Here is a 6,709-nt window from a genome sequence, read left to right as displayed (position 1 = left end):
GTGACCACCGTCAATGAACATAGGCTTTTAACAGTGGTCGCAAAGTTCTGACCACGTCGATGTGTTCTAGGAACGTATCATCCGTTATTGCAAAATAGCCCTTCAGAGCCATTTGGCCCATGGAGCAGGAGTTTATCCCGGTTTCCACAGCAAGAAACGGGCAATAGCAATTCTTGCTCTCCTTTGATAGGACTCTAGTCTATGGAAAGGTACTTTCCGCCAGATCATAAAGATCCAGCTATCTTGTCATTGTTGGGTGGACAAGGGGGGGGGGGGGGTCAGAAAAAAATATAGACGGAGGAGGAGAAGAAGGAGGAGGAAAAGAAGATGGAATAGGATGGGAAGGAGGAGTTGAAGGAAGAGGAGGAGAGTAAGGAGGAGGAGGAGGAGGAGAAGAAGAAGAAGAAGAAGAAGAAGAAGAAGAAGAAGAAGAAGAAGAAGAAGAAGAAGGAGGAGGAGGAGGAGGAAAACGTTTATGTAGTAACAATAACCTAATTTGTAGGGGAATGCCTTTGTCACTGTTTCTGTACCTTAATTGTGATAAACACAGTGAATACTATTATAAGGACATCTTAGACGTAAACAAAACATCTCATGGCTTGATGGTGACTTCGACTGATCGAAAATCACAAATCAAACCTATTCATGTGCACACACCAAACACTTCAATATCACTCTCAATACTCTTCAACAGTCGTAACGTCACTTCCTTCCTAATGACGCATGGTAACTTAGTAACACTGGCTCTAAACTATCGGAACAATGGCGGACGCCCGTATGAAATATTTCTCCGGCGAGCATAAAACCGTATCCAGAGGGAAAAAAACATAAACTTGATCATGTTTTGACTTTTACACATTCTGATCACAAGACATATGAAAAGTTCTAGCCAGCATGAAGAATAAAAAGTAATGATTTTCTTTGTTTAGAACCAAGTGTTTTGAGTGATTTTTATCTGACATTTCGCCTGGATTTTAATACCATCTGATTTGTGATAGTCTTGTGGTTTTATTGATATACATTTTAACGATTTCTAACAGAGGATTTTTCTAAAATTTTAAAATTTAAGTATTGATTTTCCAAAGTCGAACATAGTTTTAAACTGCTATTTGTTTACAGCCATATTGGAAACTTTATTCACTGTGCTATATTTTACAACTTTTAACAACTACCGTGTACATCGATCTATGTATAATACTAATTTTATGAACAGACTCAGAGGGGGTAGACGAAAACAACGCCCTATAACCACCGTCATTGGTCATCGGCCAACCCCACGCCCGCTCCCCCTACGACCTCGATCCTCGCTTCAATTTATCAACACTCGTCCCCGTCCAATCTAATCACTTCAATGAGTAATCCTCACCGTTCCTTGTCAAATGTCAACACTGTCCGTGACAGTCAATATGAAATTAACGACCACCATGACAACAACTCGCAGCAACAGCACCGTCTTGACAACAACAACAACAACAACAACAACAACAACAACAACCTGCACGTAGTGATAATACCAGTTTAAAAATTGGATTACTAAATGTTAGATCGTGTCGTAATAAAACTCAAGACATAATCGACATTATTGAAGTTCATAAAATTACTATTTTTGTCATCTTGGAAACATGGCTTAATCATTCATATGATGATCCAATTATGAAAGCAATTACACCCGAAGGCTTTTGTATTAAATCATTTCCACGCATTGAGAGGAAAGGAGGTGGAATTGCAATTATTTACAACTTGTCACTCTTTGACAAGATATCATTTCACCATGATAGTTTTAGAAGTTTTGAATACGCTGGATTTGCCATTCATGAAAATAATTTTAAAAAGTCATTTCACTGTGTCTACCGCCCACCACAAAGCCAACAAAACAAAATATCAACAATTGATTTTTTATCTGAGTTCGGAGAATTTATGTCTATGCAATCCATTAACAAAAAGCATAATATTTTTATGGGTGATTGTAACATTGATTATTTCGGAAACAAAAATGAATCGAAAGTATTTCGGGAGATAATTGACACAAACAACTATATTCAACTTGTAAGCGGTCCTACAAACAACCATGGCCACACAATAGATCATGTCATTACAGACATTGAACATTCTCTCTCTTCACCTGTCTCAAATATTGATAAATTAATCTCTGACCATCATTTAATTGTGTTTGCGTTTTATTTCCAATGAAGCACGAAGTAAAAAAGATGATAACATCTCGTAATTTGAAGAATATAAACATGAACATTTTTAAACAAGACCTTGACCATAACGTTAAAAATAAACATGATGCGAATGGCTCCACGAGTCAATTGTTGGTACGGTGGACAAGCATGCTCCCTTAACAACTAGAGCAGTAAAAGTGAGACGTCAAGCACCCTGGTATAATACCGAAATATAAATTGAATGGATTAGCCAGGAGGCGGGCAGAAAGAAAATGGCTCAAGTCCAGAGATGCTGTCGATAAGAAGCGATACATCGCGGCTAGAAATGATGCAAAAGCTGTCAATTTCAGGGCCAAAAAGAAATTCTATGAAGAAAGCCTCAAAAACGTGGGACGTTCGAGACAATTCTTTGCCTTGACCAAGGAACTGCTGGGACAACAGACGCAACCAGCTCTCCCATCTTTAATCGATCGTGCAGATCTACCAATTCGCTTTGGTCAATATTTTAAAGAAAAAAACGGATAGCATCAGGAAAGAACTGTCGTCTGAATCGATCCAGACATTTGACACGTTTCATGGTGATTCATTAACCCATTTTTCAATGATTACTGAAGCTGACTTATGTGATTGCATTATGTCGTCTCCAACTAAAAGTTGTGATTTAGACCCTTAAATACTGCCATTTTAAAAAATGCATTGATGTAATTTTAACACCATTTACATGTATTGTTAATAATTCGTTGCAATCAGGTGCTGTACCAGACATTTACAAAGTTGCTCATGTCAAACCCTTTTTGAGAATACCTGATCTCGATAAAGAGAACTTAAAAAACTATCGCCCTGTCTCTAATCTTCCTTTTCTCTCTAAGATCTTAGAAAAGCTTGTTTTGAAACAATTACTGTCTCATCTTAAAAATAACTGTCTTGAAGAAAAATTTCAGTCTGCTTATAGGCAACATCATTCGACGGAAACCGCACTTGTTAGGGTTGTTAATGATCTCCTCTCTGTTATAGACAATGGTTCATGTTCTTTGCTGAATTTGCTTGACCTATCGTCTGCTTTTGATACTATTGATCGCAATCTTCTTCTCAAACGTCTTGAAATTACTTATGGCGTGTCTGGTGCAGCGCTTGATTGGTTTAGGTCATATTTGTTTAATCGTAAACAGATTATTACGGTGGATGAATATAGATCGGAGGAAATCTTTCTTGATTGTGGGGTTCCCCAGGGTTCAGTACTTGGACCCGTTCTTTTTGTTTTGTACGTTGGCCCTCTGTCTAAAATCATCAGAAGTTTTGGTCTGTCTTACCATCAATACGCTGATGATACGCAATTGTACTGCGTTTCCAATACGAGAAATTTACAAGAAGTATCAGCCAATAGTAAAAATTGTATCCAAAGTGTGAAGAAATGGATGAATGAGAACAGACTGAAACTGAATGATGATAAGACGGAGGTGCTGTATGTGGGGAACAGGAAGTGGAAAAGTGAAACAGATTTGAAGTTGGGGGATGCCTCTATTCAAATTGTTGACAAAGTGAAAAACTTGGCACATTCTTAGACTCTGGACTGTCGATGGAGCATCAGGTTAATAATTTGGTTAGATCTCTCTTTTTACAACTAAAAAAGATTGCTTCCATTAGACGGTTCATATCTGAGGATGTGACCAAGCACCTGGTTGTTTCCCTCGTACTATCGAAATTGGATTATTGTAATGCTCTGTTGTTTGGCGTTTCGCAATACAATCTGAAACGTCTTCAGATTGTCCAAAACAGCGCTGCCAGACTAGTATTCATGAAGCGTAGGTGCGACTCTGCCGGACCTCTACTTCATGACCTGCATTGGCTGCCTGTTGGGAAAAGAATTAAATTCAAAGCTTGTGTTTTAGTGTATCGTTGTCTTGAAGGTACTGCCCCTTCCTACCTTTCAGAACTAATTGAAAGATATTCAAAACCCCGCCCCTTACGTTCGGCCAGTGATTCCACAAAACCAGTTGTCCCTCGAATTCGGAAAAATGCTGGAATGAGATCCTTTTCTCATTTCGGACCCTCTATTTGGAACGCCTTACCGCAGAGCATTCGTGAAAAAGAATCTTTGTCTATTTTTAAACGTTCGCTTAAAACATATTTGTTTCGATTTTAGTAGATGGTATGAGAAGCAAGATAGGTTTGGTTTGTGTTGTGTGTTGTGTTGTGTGTGTGTGTATGTGTGTGTGTGTGTGTGCTTGTGTGTGTGAATGAGTATGTTTCAGCCAAAGTAATTTGTAATTTAAGCGCTTAGAGTCTGGTGTCTCGGAGTTATAGCGCTATATAAGTTTTCAGCATTATTATTATTATTAAGATGGCCGCCGTTGCCGGGCTGCGTGACATCAGACTACTGAATCCAATTGTTTCCTTCCTTGTAATATATATTATAAAAATATAGTCTCCAATCAAAGGACTGCATTAGACAGCAACTAGTTACCCTTTGAAAGGGGCGCTGGCCAATCACAAAGTAGCCGTTACTGTGTGACTGACAACTCACTACCCTATCACTATTGGTGACAGGGGCCTCGAGAAGAAACAAAAAAAAACAGCGACGGCAGCATCAACAACAACAATAACGACGACGACGGGGGCAACATAAACAACAACAACTCCAAAACAAGGAAACAAAGACAAAGACGTTTTTTTTTAAATAAAAAATAAGAAAAGAAAAGAAAACATTTTATTTTAAAATTGAATCTATCGGCCCGTTTGCTCAATAATTATTCTATCACGACCCATTTTATTTTTTTACATTTTTGATGTCTCAAAAGAAAACAGGAAAATAAAGAAACAATGAAAGAAAGACCCCAAAAATCTATAAAATTGACCCCACCTTGTGAAAAAGTCTGGACTAGCTCTCCCCCCCCCCCCTCTCTCTCTCTCTCTCTCTCTCTCTCTCTCTCTCTCTCTCTCTCTCTCTCTCTCTCTATATATATATATATATATATATATATATATATATATATATATATATATAATTTCACGTATAATTATGACCAACTTCTACAATATTGATAAGGAAGGAGGAGTGACGAGAGCGAATGCTCGAAACAATATTGTTGAAGTTGATCATAATAATACTTGAAATGCTTTATAAATAACTCCTTTTATATGAAAAAAATTGAGCACTACTATTTCATGATTTTTGTTTTTATAATATATATAATAATATATATATATATATATATATTATATATATATATATATATATATTATATATATATATATTATTATATTATTATTATTATTATTATTATTATTATTATTATTATTATTATTATTATTATTATCATTATTATTATTATTGTTGTTGTTATTATTATTATTATTATTATTATTATTATTATTATTATTATTATTATTTATTATTATTATTATTATTATTATTATTATTTATTATTATTATTATTATTATTATTATTATTATTATTATTATTATTATGATTATTATTATTATTATTATTATTATTATTATTATTATTATTATTATTATTATTATTATCTGTTGACACCCTTGAGTTTTTTCTCTATATTTTACATCTATATAACCCGAATCCTCCAGATCCCTAACGCGACCAAGACCATCTAAAGGCGTGATCTTAACGGGCAAATATAGCGACCATTTAAACTGAAGACCACTTATTTGAACTTCGCTGTGACTGGTCACAGTCAATACCTTAAAGAGTTAAATATGATTCAATCAGACAAAAACCGACAAAGGTCAAATATTCATGGGAGGAGTAGTCAAGACTGGACTCATTAAGTAAAATCCAATCGCAGTGAAGGAGATGACAGGCTTGTCAGTTTCGCTGGTTGTTTTCAGCTTTAATTTTTATCATTTCGCTGGTTGTTTTCAGCTTTAATTTTTATCATTTTGCCGACAAAAGAAAGGTTGTAGAAATTGCGATTTGGTGGAAATCATTGACATTACATTTTGTTTGGTAAATTACGAATTTGCTGATTAAAATGGCTTTGATGACGATTATTGTAAGCATTTAAAATATGAATAATTTACATTTCGGTTATTTGTGGGCTGATTTTATCGTAATGAAGAGACAGAAACTTCAGAGTTATTTTTAAAGTGCGAAATTGTTACTTTGTATTTTTTTAGCACCAAGAAAAATGTTTAGTCAATAAAAAAAAATTACCCTCTTTGATCCACCGTCGCCGTCTATTCTTGTAGAATAGTGAGTCAAGTAAGTAAAGGGTCCCAAAGTCTTGCTTTGACTAATCACAAGCTCTCTAGTCGGCCTTCCGAAAAAAAAGACGCGACAAGCCGCCAAGGTATAACACTACTGTTATCACAGTAAAGTGAGTGGAGCAGGCACTTATGTTGGTAACAACAAGATATGAAGTGAATAGAAAAGTGCCAGAAGACAATAGAGAATAAAATTTTTTTCGCGGCGGTGGTGGGGTTTGAACCTGCGACCTTATTGGTACGACAACTCCGCCTGGCAGGTGAGAGCGTGGCTCTACCGTGTGAGCTATCCACGAACACAAAATATTCGTTTCAAACT

Source organism: Berghia stephanieae, chromosome 2 (genome assembly GCF_034508935.2).
Source record: "Berghia stephanieae isolate SIO BIC M18660-M18661 chromosome 2, UCSD_Bste_1.3, whole genome shotgun sequence".
NCBI lineage: Eukaryota > Metazoa > Mollusca > Gastropoda > Nudibranchia > Aeolidiidae > Berghia > Berghia stephanieae.
This window is presented reverse-complemented; position numbering follows the sequence as displayed.